This window comes from Pristis pectinata, chromosome 5 (assembly GCF_009764475.1).
Source record: "Pristis pectinata isolate sPriPec2 chromosome 5, sPriPec2.1.pri, whole genome shotgun sequence".
NCBI classification, from domain to species: domain Eukaryota; kingdom Metazoa; phylum Chordata; class Chondrichthyes; order Rhinopristiformes; family Pristidae; genus Pristis; species Pristis pectinata.
Genome location: NC_067409.1, coordinates 110,700,832 through 110,716,359, shown reverse-complemented (window position 1 = coordinate 110,716,359; position 15,528 = coordinate 110,700,832).

Genomic DNA, 15,528 nt, shown 5'->3' with positions numbered 1-15,528 from the left:
TCCTCTATACCTACTCCCCAGCACCTTAAACCTGTGTCCTCTTGTGGCAACCATTTCAGCCCTGGGGAGAAGCCTCTGACTATCTACCCAATCAATGCCTCTCGTCTTGTACACCTCTATCAGGTACCCCCTCATCCTCCGTCGCTCCAAAGAGAAAAGGCCGAGTTCCCTCAACCTGCTTTCATAAGGCATGCCCTGCAATCCAGGCAGCATCCTTGTAAATCTCCTCTGCACCCTCTGTGGCCTCCACATCCTTCCTGTAGTGAGGTGACCAGAACTGAGCACAGTTCTCCAAGTGGGGTCTGACCAGGGATCTATATAGCTGCAACAATACCTCTCGACTCCGAAATTTGATTCCCCGATTGATGAAGGACAAATTATGTCTCCAACTAGCTGTTGGAGACATAATTTGCCTTTGTTTTGCACCTGTACGATTGCACACAAGCTACAGCCTTAAACAATGGACATTCAGTAGACTCAATCTTAGTGTATGCTGGTGTCAAGCAAGCCTGCATCATTGCCCCAACACTTTTCTTGACTTTTATCGCTGCAGTGCTGCATCTCTCCTCTAACAGGTCTCCTGCTGGAATGAAGCTAAACTACAGGGCAAATGGGAAACTGTTCAAACTACATCACTTCCACCCACCCCTCCCCCTCCACTGCAGTTTGATAACTGAAATTAAGGTGAGTCAAAATCACCATAATTTCCATTATCAGGTCACAATTTATGGTTAACGCTTGCATTGCACATGTCCACAGGCTGAGACTCAACTCATCACTGTCTCGTTCACCCTGGTATACTGGTTCAAAACAAAGGTCCTCCACCAACCTGCCACTGCTGTACGATACTGTCCTCCAACAATAACGATGACTGCTCCCTACCTGTCAATAAAAGACACGAATGATGAAGTTCGCCATTACTTTCAGTGTGGTTGCACAGAATTTGGTGGACTGGGGAAGAGAGCATTTGATCATCAGGTCTTCAAACACAATATGAAGCTCATGGTTGACTAGGCAGCAGTGATCCCTGCCCTCTAAGCTTCTGAGACGTGGACTCTCTAGGTGACACCTTTCTAGGAGAAACCTCCAAATCCACTGGCATGATAAGGGTCCTCTTCCACACCATTGAGACCTTAATTACACTGACTTGACTCTGATGGGCAGGCTGCATTGCTTACATGCCCAAAACTAGACTCCCAAGAACAATATCTGTTCTGAGCTCTGTCAAAGCAAGAAGGAACAGAAAGAACAACCCAAGGATGTCCTCAAAGCCTCCTTCAGATAGTGTAACATCCACATTGAGTCATGGGAATCTCTGGCCCATGATCCTCAGAAAGAAGAGGGGACAATCAGGATGTTTTTGGAATCCCGAGTTCTTGCATCAAAGAACACAGAGCCCAGCTTAAAAAACAGCAAAAGAGCACCAACTCCCAAACTGTCCATCTGTGCCCCACCTTTGGCTGAGTCTGCCAGTCTTGTCAGCCACCTCAAAATGCATGGAACTGGAGTCCACCTCAATCCTGAAAGACAACCTCAGAAGAAGATTTGTTGGAAGTGTAACTGGTTAGTTACTGTTTGAGCTTCTAACATTTGAACATTTGTGGTTTTTATAAATTACAAGGCATAAATTTAATCTATCCAGTGAATTTGGGGTGGATTTGGGTCAGGCATCTGATTTTTCTCCTTCATTGTCAGGCAGACAAGTTCAAGTCAGGGTCATAGCTGCTGATTCTGGGAAGAATATAAAATTCTTCACTGCAGAAATGAGGGAGGTTGAGTATTTTACACCAATGTTCTTGCTGATCAATTGACTGAGACAATTTCAATTTCTTAATAAAGTCGTATGCATAAGGTCATGTGCAGTGAATTTATGTATGGACAGATGCTTTATTGTTTGATGCACAGACAAAACCAATTCACCATGCACTATCAACATCAGTTCAACAACAGTTAAAATCACACATCACCATCCATAGGTTCATTAACTATTCCTTAGAAATGCACATGTGCACACAACTCCCGAGTGCTTTGTAGGGGATGATTACTGTCATTTCACAAATAATATTCTATATCACAGCAGGAAAAAATTCTGTGGCTGAAAATAAAATGACTGCACAAATGGTGAGTTTAATTTTTAAACAAATTTAAATATCTGCATACTATTAAAATATATGGTTTTAAAATGGGAAATTGCAGTCATGTGCTAAATGTAATGCTTATTTTAAATTAGTTACTGGCATCATTACTAAAAAATTGGAGCTTACATCATGTGTGGAATAGTATAACCTATACATGTATACAGTGGTGTAAAGTGATGCTTGATTTGTGGATAATTGCAATGAAAAGTTTGGGCAACAATTTACGATTCGACACTTGAATAATTAGTGCTTTTCTGGAAAGTGGCTTATAACCATTTCATAAAGAGACTGGGTTTGTTGGCTCTTCACAATTGTGTAATTAACCCTTCAGCTGTTGCACTGTTCTTCAAATCCAATACTCTGGGAGTCATAAACCACATCTCTCCTTGGATAGCATTTTTTTAAGAGAAGATCGTGCCGAAAATATCAAATCGGTGCAACATTATAATGAAGGATACTGTTTGAACTGATACTGTTCTGTCACACTGCAATATCATTAGAATGCAATGTAAGCAGCCTGGTTAGTCGTTATTACTATTCCTCCACTCCAGTCTTCATTAGATTCCCCTTCATTGCGTACCATTCATAGCTCAAGAAGAAAACAAAATCAATAAACATGATTTAGGTTGGTGTTAACGAGATAAATAGGTGCAGTTACCCTCTGTACCACACTACCTTCTCCCATTTAAAAGAAGCCTAGAACAACAGTATGCCTGAATTGACAATTTGCCAGTTTCCATAATTAGCCAGATACTGAGACCTTGGGGAGAAGAGGATTGCACAGCTGAAAGATTGTATTTTGGAGTTCTTATTTTTCTTGTCGGGCACTGCGTCTTGAGAGTTGTGCTGCTTTATGTGCTGTGCATTTTTTTTCAAAATAAATTGTGGCCAACCCACTTCTCAGTCTAATTTTACTTCTAAATGCCATGTATTGAGAAATAGAGGAGGTTGCCTTGTCCTCTCTCAAGTGGAATTGTAAATATGAATTGGTCACAGCATGCAATTAAACAGTTTGTTAGTGCATCATTCTATTCACCATCAAACTAAAGAATTGAATGGAATAAATAGAGAATAAAGGAAATGTTCAGTAGTTTCTTTCACAGTTAAAATAATAACCTATACCTCAGGTGTGAAATATGAAATACTTATTACTATCACCTGAAAATTGAAATAAAATAGCTTTCACATATGAAGAGTTCATGTTGGTGCTTTTATTAAATTTTAGGTCTGAACTGTTTTCAACAATGGCGGTATCAGTGTACCTGTTTTGTTTTTAACAACGTTGGTCTGTTCTGTGCACCTGCTTTCCATAAGACTATAAGTAATAGGAGCAGAATTAGGCCATTCGGCCCTTCCGAGTCTGCTCCACCATTCGATCATGACTGATTTATTTTTCCCTCTCAATCCCATTCTCCTGCCTCCTCCCCGTAACTTTTGACGCCCTTGCTAACCAAGAACCTATCAACCTCCGCTTTAAATACACCCAATGACTTGGCCTCCACAGCCGTCTGCGGCAATGAGTTCCACAGATCCACCACCTTCTGGCTAATGAAATTCCTCCTCATCTCTGTTCTAAAGGGACGTTCTTCTATTCTGAGGCTGTGCCCTCTGGTCCCAGACTCTCCCACTACTGGAAACATCCTCTCCACGTCCAAGCCTTTCAATATTTGGTAGGTTTCAGTGAGATCCCCCCTCATCCTTCTAAGCTGCAGCGAGTACAGGCCCAGAGCCATCAAATGCTCCTCATACATTAACCACTTCTTTCCTGGGATCATTCTCGTAATCCTCTTCTGGACCCTCTCTCACTTCTGCCCCCTGACTCTCTCGAATTTCTGGCATGTTGCTGGTGTCTTCCACAGTGAAGACTGACGCCAAATACTTATTAAGTTCGTCCGCTGTTTCTTTGTTCCCCATTACTACCTCTCCAGCGTCATTAGACATGGGGCCCAAAACTGCTCACGATACTCCAAATGTGGTCTGACCAATGCCTTATAAAGTCTCAGCATTACATCCTTACTATTATATTCGAGTCCTCTTGAAATGAATGCTAACATTGCATTAGCCTTCCTTACTGCTGACTCAACCTGCAAGTTAACTTTTAGGGAATCCTGCACTAGGACTCCCAAGTCCCTTTGCACCTCTGATTTCTGAACTCGCTCCCCATTTAGAAAATAGTCCACGCCTTTATTCCTTCTACTAAAGTGCATGACCGTACACTTCCCTGCGCTGTATTCCAGCTGCCACTTCTTCTCCCATTCTCCCAACCTGTCCAAGTCTTTCTGCAGACTCCCTGCTTCCTCAACACTACCTGCCCCTCCACGAAGCCATCAATTCCGTCATCCAGATCATTAACGTAAAATAAGAAAAGTAGCGGACCCAACACCGACTCCTGCGGAACACCACTAGTCACCAGCTGCCAACCAGAAAAGGCCCTTTGCCTTCTCTCAGTCAGCCAATCTTCTATCCATGCTAGTACCTTTCCTGTAATACCAGGGGCTCCTATCTTGTTTAGCAGCCTCATGTGCGGCACCTTGTCAAAGGGCTTCTGAAAATCCAAGTAAACAACATCCACCGACTCCCCTTTGTCTATCCTGCCTGTTACTTCCTCAAAGAATTCCAACAAATTTGTCAGGCAAGATCTCCCCTTAAGGAAACCATGTTGACTTTGGCCTATTTTATCACGAGCTTCCAAGTACCCTGAAACCTCATCCCCGATAATGGACTCGAACATCTTACCAACCACTGAAGTCAGGCTAACTGGCCTATAATTTCCTGCCTTTTGCCTCCCTCCCTTCTCAAAGAGTGGAGTGACATTTGCGATTTTCCAGTCCTCTGGAACCATTCCTGAATCTAGTGATTCTTGAAAGATCACTACTAATGCCTCCACAATCTCTTCAGCTACCACTTTCAAAATCCTGGGGTGTAGTCCATTTGGTTCAGGTGACTTATCTACCTTTGAACTTTTCAGTTTCCCAAGCATGTTCCCCCCAAGTAACAGTGACTACACTCACTTCTGCCCCCTGGCTCTCTCAAATTTCTGGCATGTTGCTGGTGTCTTCCACAGTGAAGACTGACGCCAAATACTTATTAAGTTCGTCCGCTGTTTCTTTGTTCCCCATTACTACCTCTCCAGTGTCATTTTCCAGCAGTCCGATGTCCACTCTTGCCTCTCTTTTACTCATATATCTGAAAAAACTTTTGGAATCCTCTTTTATATGATTGGCTAGCTTACCTTCATATTTCATTTTTTTCTCCCCTTATTGCTTTTTTAGTTGCCTTCGGTTGGTTTTTAAAAGCTTCCCAATCTTCGAACTTCCCACCAATTTTTGCAATATTGTATGCCCTCTCTTTTGCTTTTATGCTGTCTTTAACTTCCCTTGTCAGCCACGGTTGCCACATCCTCCATTTAGAATGCTTCTTCTTTGGGATGAACTGATCCTGCATCTTCCGAATTACTCCCAGAAACTCCTGCCATTGCTGCTCTACCGTCATCCCTGCTAGGGTCCCCTTCCAATCGACTTTGGCCAGCTCCTCTCTCATGCCTCTGTAGTTACCTTTACTCAACTCTAATACTGATACATCTGATTTTAACTTCTCCGTCTCAAACTGCAGGGTGAATTCTATCATATTATGATCACTGCCTCCTCAGGGTTCCTTCACCTTAAGCTTCCTGATCAAATCTGGTTCATTGCACAACACCAAATCCAGAATTGCCTTTTCCCTAGTGGGCTCGACCACAAGCTGCTCTAAAAAGCCATCTTGTAGGCATTCTACAAATTCCTTCTCTTGGGATCCAGTACCAACCTGATTTTCCCAACCTACCTGCATATGCATACTGCACCGTAACATTGCCCTTTTTACATGCCTTTTCTATCTACAGTTGTAATCTGTACCCCACATTCTGGCTACGATTCAGAGGCCTGTATATAGTTCCCATCAGGGTCTTTTTACACTTGCAGTTTCTTAACTCTACCCACAAGGATTCTACACCTTCTGATCCTATGTCACTTGCTAAGGATTTGATTTCATTTCTTACCAACAGAGCCACCCACCCCCTCTGCCCACCTGCCTGTCTTTTCGATAGGATGTGTATCCTCAGATGTTTAGCTCCCAGCTGTGACCTTCAAGCAACCACTACTCTGTGATGCCCACAATGTCATATCTACCAGTTTCTAACTGTGCTACGAGCTCATCTACCTTATTTCGTATACTGCGTGCGTTCAAATATAACACCTTCAGTCCTGTATTCACCACCCTTCTCAAATTTGTCTCTATGTTACCTGAAGCTAAATTCTTATTCCTTTCTAAACTTTGTCTTATTCTTTATTCTGGAGACTTCAGTAACCTCTACTACACTCTCCTTCTCTTTTACTTTATCCATACTTTTCCAATCTGTTGAATCCACCCCCCCTACTATTTAGTTTAAAGCCCTATCCACAGCCCTAGTTATGCGATTCACCAGGACCCTGGTCCCAGCATGGTTCAGGTGGAGCCCGTCCCATCAGAACAGCTCCCTCCTTCCCCAATACTGGTGCCAATGTCCTATGAATTCAAACCCACTTCTCCCACAGCAATCTTTGAGCCAAGCATTTAACTCTTTGATCTTATTGACCCTGTGCCAATTTGCACGTGGCTCAGATAGCAATCCAGAGATTATTACCTTTTTGGTTCTGCTTTTTAATTTAGTCCCTAGCTCCCTCAGCAGAACCTCTTTCCTTCTTCATCCTGCATCATTGGTACCCACCTGGACCATGACAACTGGATCTTTCCCCTTCCATTCCAAATTCCTCTGCAGGTCAGATGAGATGTCCCGAACCCAGGCACCAGGCAGGCAACACAACCTTTGGGACTCTCGATCCTTGCGACAGAGAATTGTGTCTATTCCCCTGACTATACTATCCCAATTACAACTATGTTTCTCTTCTCTGTATCCTCTTGAATGGCTCCCTGAACCACAGTACCATGGTTTTCAGTTGCTCATCCTTCCTACAGCCCCCACTCTCATCCGCACTGGCAGCAAGAATCTCAGACCTGTTGGACAAGCTCAAGGGCTGAGGCTCCTCCAGCACTCCCTCTTGGATCCCCCTAACTGTCCCACTCGCAGTCGCACCCTCTTGTCTCTGACCGCAGATCGAATTTGAAGTAGTTAATCTAATGGGTGTGACCGCCTCCTGAAACACAGCGTCCAGGTAACTCTCCCCCTCCCTGATGCGTCGCAGTGTTTGAAGCTCTGATTCCAGGTCATCAACTTTGAGCCTGAGTTCCTCGAGCAAGCAGCACTTGCTGCAGATGTGGTCACCAGGAGCCACAATGGGGTCTACCATCATGCAGCTACAACACATCACCTGATCCTGCATCCTTATTTTATTTAATTAGTTGTAATTTGATGTATTTTTATTTAACTACTATTTAAAAAAAGCTTACCTGTTCTTACCTGCTACTCACCTGTGCCTCCTCGCCGAAGCCTCTTGAGCCAAAGCCTCAGATTTCCACTCCTACACTGGCCCGCTCTCACAATGGATGGCCTTTGGCCAGAAGGCCTTTCTTTGGCCTTCTGCCCAGTGGAGGTTGTTGTTTTGGGAGACGCTGTTTAATAATTAGTACATGTTGGCTACAGTGTGTCTTCTGTTCTCCCAGCTTTAATTTGATAATACCTTGAAAATCTCTGACCTCCGCTATCCAGAAAGTCAAGGTTAGCAAGGGCATAGGCACTGGCCATCATTGTTAAAAGCAGTAATGCAAGAACAAAATGCTCTGGATGCTGGAAATCCAAAATAAAACAGAAAACGCAGAAATTCTCGACAGATTAGGTAGACAGAAGAAAACAATTTCTGGTTAAGATCAATAACCATAAATCAGAATTAGGGAAAATTGGAGATAACACTGATTTTTTTTTAAATGAGAAGAAAAGTGGGAAGAGAAGTGAAAACAGAAAGGAATCTGAAATAGTGGGAAGATGAGGGGTTAAATGTCAACGATGTGGCTGTGCAAAGGGCAGTAGAAATCAATGAAAGCGAACAAATTAAAAAGAAATGCCAACAGAAGGAAGAGTAGGATAGGCCCCAAATTAGATAAAAAACACTGCCACAAATATCATGGTCTTAGGAACAGAATTAGGCCATTCAGCCCGTCGAGTCTGCTCCACCATTCGATCATGACTGATTTATTTTTCCCTCTCAACCCCATTCTCCTGCCTTTTCCCTGTAACCTTGACGCCCTTACTAATCAAGAACCTATCAACCTCCGCTTTAAATACACCCAATGACTTGGCCTCCACAGCCGTCCGTGGCAATGAATTTCACAGATTCACCACCCTCTGGCTGAAGGAATTCCTCCTCATCTCAGTTCTAAAGGGAAGTCCTTCTATTCCGAGGCTGTGCCTTCTGGTCCTAGACTCTCCCACTACTGGAAACATCCTCTCCACATTCCACTCTGTCCAGGCCTTTCAATATACAGTAGGTTTCAATGAGATCCCTCCTGCCCCCCACCCCCCCCCCCCCCCCCCCCCCCCCCCCCCCCCCACATCCTTCTGAACTCCAGCAACTACAGGCCCAGAGCCATCAGATGCTTCTCATATGTTAACCCTTTCAGTCCCAGGATCATTCTTGTAAACTTCCTCTGGACCCTCTCCAATGCCAGCACATACTTCCTTAGATATGGGGCTTACAGCTGGTATTAGTTGCCAGTAAGCTAGATTTAGTGGTGTATGCCTTTGTACTAACAGTTTAATAATTGAGATATTAGAACTGCAAAACTATTATGTGATAATAAGCAGTTGGTAATTGTGAAGTAACCATGAGTTATTAAACAGTGAGCTGTTTAATTCAACAAGTATAAGAAAACAGAGAACATGTATGATACAATTAATTTGCCAGACCACAGGTAGGCAGGGTGGCGGAGAAGGCTTTTGGCATGCTGGCGGAGAAGGCTTTTAGCACGCTGGCCTTCATCAGTCAGGGCATTGAGTATGGAAGTTGGGATGTTATGTTGCAGTTGTACAAGGCATCGGTCAGGCCACATTTGGAATATTGTGTTCCGTTTTGGTCACCCTGCTCTGGGAAAGATGCCATTAAGCTGGAAAGAGTGCAGAGGATGCTGCTGTGACTCAATGGACTGAGTTATGGAGGGAGGTTGAGACTTTATTCATTGGAGCATAGGAGAATGAGTGGTGATATTATGGAGGTGTATAAAATCATGAGGGGCATAGATGGGTGAATGCACACGGTCTTTTTCCAAGGGTTGGGGAATCAAGATGGGAATTTGGGTTGACGTGGACAAGTTGGGCTGAAGGGCCTGTTTTTGTGCTGTGTGACTCTATAACTTGACTCTGGGCCTTATTATGCCCTTGATCCAAATATGAGTAAAAGAACTGAATTCTAGAAATGAGGAGAGAATGACAGGCCTTAACATCAACATTGCATGTGATTGAATGTGATAGCTGGGTTCTTGAGTAAATTGAAACCAGTTAGAATCAAGGGAGGTTCTCTCTTGCTTGTAGACTTTGCTAGCACAAAGATACAGTATATGATTATTGGCAGTTAATTATCTCAGCCTGTAGACGTTGATTCAGACATTAGTTCAGGCGTCTGAGGTTCTACCATCTTCATATTCCCCCAAGTCCTGAAGTCAGAGATGGGATGTTGTTGGACGATGTTTAGTTCCATTTGAAATCCCTTGGATGATGGAGCACCAGCTGGCAAATAAGATGTGTAGCACACAAAGCCAGGCACTGATCATTTACAAAAAGAAAGTGTCTATTCACCTTGTCAACTCCATTTGACATGCTATGATTAATGAGTCCCACTCCATCAGCATTCTGGGTATCATTTGGGCTGGGAGTGTTGCCAATATTGGTGAGAAACTTAGCCAGAAATTATGGTAACAAAGGAGTTGGCCGAGACTCAGTGATTGACATGCTTAATGACCCTACCAAATGTTCTGAATGTCAACAAGGCAGAAGGTAGTACTGGGATGGAATACTCTCTGCCTGCCTTGATGCAACTCCAGCAGTACTGGGGAAGCTAAGCATCATTTAGGCCAAGTCAGTCAGACTGATTGGCATCCCTCTCTTGAACCTTGCACATTCCCTCCCTCTGTTACCATTTCACCTTGGCCACAATGTCCGTTATCAACAAATGCACTGTCGGAACTTGCCAAGGTTTCATTGACAGCACATCCCAAACTTGTGGCCCCCTGCCTTATAGTTCAAGAGGAACAGATGCATGGAAACTCCAAGATTTGCAAATTCCTTTCCAAGTTGTACACTATTTTCACTTGGAATTGTATAGTTTTTCTTTTGTCGCTGGTTCAAAATATTGGAACAAACTGTCTAAGCTCACTGTCGGAATATCATCACCATGGACAAGCAATTCAAGAAGGCAGTGCACTGTTACCTTGAGGGCCATCAGGGATGGTTAATAAATGCTGGCTTACCCTGCACTATGCAAGCCTCATGAATGCATGAAAGCAATATAAGTCCCTGTATTTTATTTAGGTAAGCATGATACTGGACTGGAATAGGTAAATAAAATGTGACTGAGGTTGCAATCTACTTCAGTGTTGAAAGATTAACATACGAAATGCAGTGAAATAATGTTTGACGTTTTAAAATTTTTTGCTGTTTTAAAATTAAAATAAAGCATTTTTAAAATGTTGTGACCAGTAATAAACTTTGAATTTATGTTGGAATTATCTCTGCACTGTTACTTCTATTTTAACTTCCTTATCCAGTTATTAAACTTGTTAGTTGTTAGCAACTGCAATACATTTAGACTAACTCACAACAATGGAATATACTGTAATTCTTTTGAAGTTGCTGTGATATAATCTTAAATAAAAATGAGATGGCTCCCATTTATAACAGTATTGTCCAGGGATATAATGAAAGTACTAAAGAAGTTGCTTTTAAAGTAATGAAAAAAATATCAAAGGTTGATTTTTATGACATATTGATTACTGCCAGATTGAAAAAAAAAATTAATCAGCGCCATGTGAGTTTAATTAGAGGGTGAATTGCCCTCTTCCTTCTGTGTTCTTGTTCTTGGAAAAAAAAACAGAACAACAGTATGCTTGGTTTAACATTCTATTTTCCATCATCACCCAGGTATCAAGGCCTTGGGGAAAAGTTCAATGTACAGCCAAAAGGCTGTATTTTTGCATTCTTGTTTTTTTTTCTGTTCAGATGTTTCTGTATAAATATTATTGCTGTAAAGTACATTAATAATGGCAAAATACAAGGCATCAAATTGGATAACATTTCAAAGTATGCAGGGGTCTTGATGCATGATTAATCTGTATATAGTTAACTTTGTAGTGTGTATCTAAATAGCATGATTTCAGTGACCAACCATTAGTAAATGTACATCTGCGGGTCTTAAACCATCACCATGGCACCCAATTGCTTGAGTGGTTAGCATCAGTTCAGACCAGCTGGCTCCTTTGTCACATGTGGTACCATTTGTTTGGAACTGGTTGTAGAAATCATTACAGAAGTCTTTTGCATATAAATTTATCCTCGGTCAGTTGTAGCTTCAGCACATCTTCCTCTGCTTCTGAAAGTCATTCTGTTGACCTCTTTGTTCTAACTATGTGGAATGTTTAGTGGTGCCGATCAGTGATTAAGTTCCAAGCGTTGATTACCTGTATTGGAGGGCTGAGTAGATGAAGTGAAGTGGAGAATTGGGTTAGGAAGCTCTGCAGGCAGTCATTGAAGTGACTCAGGGAGGAGAGAGATTAGAGGACATTCCAAGGATTCTGCCCTGAAGGACATTGAAGCAGTGCAGCATAAAATTCCATGAATTCTCCCCCCGCCCCCCATACATAAAATTCCACAAATTCCTCCCCCCTCCCCATTACCCTATTCTGCCTCTTCTGAGCTTAATCCTTGCCCCAACTCCAACCCCTGCTGGATCTTCACCATCTCTCCTGACCTTCACCTCTCCGATGGTCAGTCCTCAGCAAAGTCCTCACCTTTGTACCCCTGCGCCCACACCTCAACGGGTTCCAGGCCCGCCATGATGTGGAGCTCTTCTTCTGTCACCTCTGCCTCCGTGCCTATTTTTTGGGCAAGGAGTCCTCATCCCCCCCCACCCCCCAACCCCTCCCCCAACAATGACCTTCTCACGTCTCCAACACTCCCCTTCCTCTTGGACACCCCCTCCAGGCCTTCTACCCTCTCTCGACCTTTACATCTCCAATTGCCGCCATGGCATCAACCGCCTTGACTTCTCCACTCCCCTGGCCCACTCCAACCTCATCCCCTCTGAATGTGCAGCCGTCCATTCACAACTCCATTTGCATCAAGCGCAATCTAGTCATCAAACCCGCGGACAAGGGCAGTGCCGTTGTCACCTGACGGACTTGCCTCTACCTTGCAGAGGCCAGACAACAGCTCCCAGATACCTCCTCGTACCAAACCCTGGACAATGACCCCTCTGACAAACACCAGGCAATCATCTCCTGCACTTTCACAGATCTCATTACATCAGGAGATCTCTCCTCCACAGCCTCTAACCTGATAGTGGCTCAACCCTGGACTTCCCGCTTCCATCTCCTACCCAAGATCCACAAACAGGACTGTCCTGGTAGGCCCATTGTTTCTGCCTGCTCTTGCCCCACTGAACGTATCTCCTCATACCTTGACTCCATCCTCTCTCCCCTTGTCCACTCCCTTCCCATCCGGGACACTACCACCATGCCCTCCACCATTTGGACAACTTCTGATTTCCCCAGCTCCCAACGCCTCATGGATGTTCACTATGGATGTCCAGTCTTTATACATCTCTGCCCACCATCAGGAAGGTCTTAAAGCCCTCCGCTTCTTTCTACAACAAGGATCCAACCAGTTCCCCTCCACCAACACTCTCATCCCCCCTGGTTGAGCTTGTTCTTACCCTGAAAGACTTCTCTTTTGACTCCTTTTTACAAATGGAAGGTGTAGCCATGGGTACCTGCATGGGCCCCAGCTATGCCAGTCTTTTCGTTGGCTACATGGAACCGTCCCTATTCCAAACTTTTTCCAGCACCACTCCCCAACTCTTTCTCCATTACATCGATGACTGCATTGGTGCTGGTTCTTGCACCCGTGTAGAACTCATCAATTTTACCACCAACTTACACATTGCTTTCAAATTCACATGGACCATTTCTGACACTTCTCTCCATTTTCTAGATCTCTCTGTCTCCACCTCAGGAGACAAACTATCCACTGACTCCCACAGCTATTTCGACTACACCTCTTCCCACCATGTCTGTTGTAAAGAAGCCTTTCCTTTTTCCCAGTTTCTCCGTCTCCGCTGCATCTGCTCTCAAGATAAGGCTTTCTGTTCCAGGAGATCTGAAATGTCCTCCTTTTTCAGGAAGTGTGGTTTCCCTTCTCCTGTGGTTGAAGGAGCCTGATCTCACATCTCCTCTGTTTCTCGTACTTCTGCTCTCACCCTGTCTCCTCCCAGACGGAACAGAAATAAGGTTTCTGTAGTCCTCACTTTTCTCCCTCTGAGCCTCCGCATCCAGCATATCAACCTTTGTCATTTCCACCAGATGCAATGAGATCCCACCACCAGACACACCTTCTCCTCCCCACCCCCTTCTGCCTTCCACAGGGACCACTCCCTCTGTGACTCCCTGGTCCGCTCATCCCTCCCCACCTATCCCTTCCTGACCCATGGCACTTTCACCTGCCCACTCAGTAGATGTAACACTTGTCCTTACACCTGCTCCCTCACCACCAGCTGGGGACCGAAACAACCCTTCCAGGTGAGGCAAAGGTTCACGTACGTCTCCTCCAACCTCACCTACTGCATTCGATGCTCCTGATGTGGCCTCCTCCACATCCAAGCACAGACTGGGCGACCGTTTCACAGAACACCCACGCTCGGTCCACAATCGCCATCCTGAACTCCCAGTTGCAGATCATTTCAGCTCCCCTTCTCATTCCCATATTGACCTGTCCATCTTGGCCTTCTCTACTGCCAAGATGAAGCCCAACGCAAACTGGAGGAATGTCACCTTGTATTCCGCCTGGTAGTCTACAACCCAATGACATGAATATTGGGTTTTCCAATTTCAGGTAATCCCCTTTTTCTCCCCCTTCCTTTCTCTCTCTCTCTTTGTCTGCCTCCATCTGTCATTCACCTGCCACTGTCTCCCAAATCCACCCCCCACTCACCTCCCCCACCTGGCACTACCTGTCTGTCATCTCACACCCCTCTTCTGTCCACCAATCGCCTTGGAATCCTTTCTCGCCGCTCTCCTCCTCTTTATACCTGCCATTTTGCCTCTCCACTCTCAGTCCTAATGCAAGGTTTGACCCGAAACATCAACAGTTCCTTTCCTTCCACAGAAGCCGCTCGACCTGCCGAGTTCCTCCAGCTGATGGTTTGATGCTTTAAGATTTACTTCCTCGTTTTCTTCTCTGGTCTTGCCCTCCTCTTCCTTTATATTCCTCTCTGGCTCGGAAACACTCATCTTATCATGGGCTCATGCATCCACCTAAAGCTGGGATTTCTTATCGTCAGCTTTCGGTGGATGTATGATTCTTGTCAATAGCATCAACAAGTTATCCATCACAGTGGCATCATTTCTAAACACTTCGAATCCTTACTCAGCATCAATACTGAAACACAAGTTTCAGCCGTTCTGCCACGTTAGGGATCAAATCTCCCATCTAGATTTCCTTTCTGAAACCCAGAGTTACTCTCCTGTCCTAACTTGGCATCTTTGTTAATTAATCTCATTATTTTAAGAAATGTTCTTCATTTAAAAAATGTTAAATAAGATACTTTAATTGAAGTGATGCACATTCACAAATACACAACGGTAAACTCATTTTATTTCTTAATTAGGAGCAGTTGAAATACCAAGCAAGCTGTGATATATCCAGATAGGATGCTTTCTTTGGTGCATCTATAAAAATTTGTGAAGGGCAATGGGGACGTGCCAAATTTCCTTAGCCTCCTGAGGACATAGAGGCACTGGTACACTTTCTTGGCCATGGCGTCTATGTGGTTGGACCAGAACAAGCTATTGGTAATGTTTACACCTAGGAATTTGAAGCTCTCAACCATCTCCACCACTGATGTAAACAGGAGCGTGTGCACTGCCCTGCTTCCTGAAGTCAATGACCAGCTCCCTTGTTATGATGACATTGAGAGAGAGGTTGTTGTCGTGACACCATGTCACTAGGCTCTCTATCTCCTTCCTGTACTCCATATTATCATTATTTGAGATTTGGCCCATGATGGTGGTGTCACCTGCAAACTTGTAGATTGAGTTAGAGCAGAACCTGGTCATGAGTGTTTAGGGAGTAGAGGGTTGAGGACACAGCCTTGTGGGGCATCAGTGTTGAGGATAATTGTGGCAGAGGTGTTGCTGCCTATCCTCACTGATTGTG